The sequence below is a fragment of the Pogoniulus pusillus genome, chromosome 24 (genome assembly GCF_015220805.1).
Source record: "Pogoniulus pusillus isolate bPogPus1 chromosome 24, bPogPus1.pri, whole genome shotgun sequence".
NCBI lineage: Eukaryota > Metazoa > Chordata > Aves > Piciformes > Lybiidae > Pogoniulus > Pogoniulus pusillus.
In genome coordinates, this window is record NC_087287.1 from 20,150,159 (window position 1) to 20,150,673 (window position 515).

The window sequence follows — 515 nt, forward strand, 5'->3', positions numbered from 1 at the left end:
CACACAGTGGCCGGGTGCGAGCGGTGCTGGCGCCGCTGCTGCGCCGCTCGGTGTGCTGCGCCCGCCTGCCTGCATCGCGGGTCTCCTCTAACGCATCTGCGTTTGGAGCCGAGTGACGGTGCTGTGTTTTTATAGATTTTATGTTTTTTATAGTTCGGATTGGTTTACGGGGTTATTTTTTATAGTATTATTATTTTCATAATGTAGCGTCGAAACCGCGTTCCAGAGGGAAGCAGCGGCAAAGGCGGCTCTGGAGCGCCCAGGGGGGGCAAGGAGACCACCTGGACCAAGAGAATCACGCATCCACGAGTTGCTCGCGTAGCTGGGACCGGCGTGAGCCGCCCCCGGCGCTGCGGCAGCTCTGTCCGCCCTCCCCGCGGCAGCAGCGGGGCCGTGCCCCCAGGGAAGGGGCTCTTATCCTTTCCCAGGTCGGCTGGGTTCGAGGATGCCTGGCACCCCCACCCCTGGTGGGGGACAAAGGAGGGCACCGTGGTCAGTATCAGTGATAGAGACAG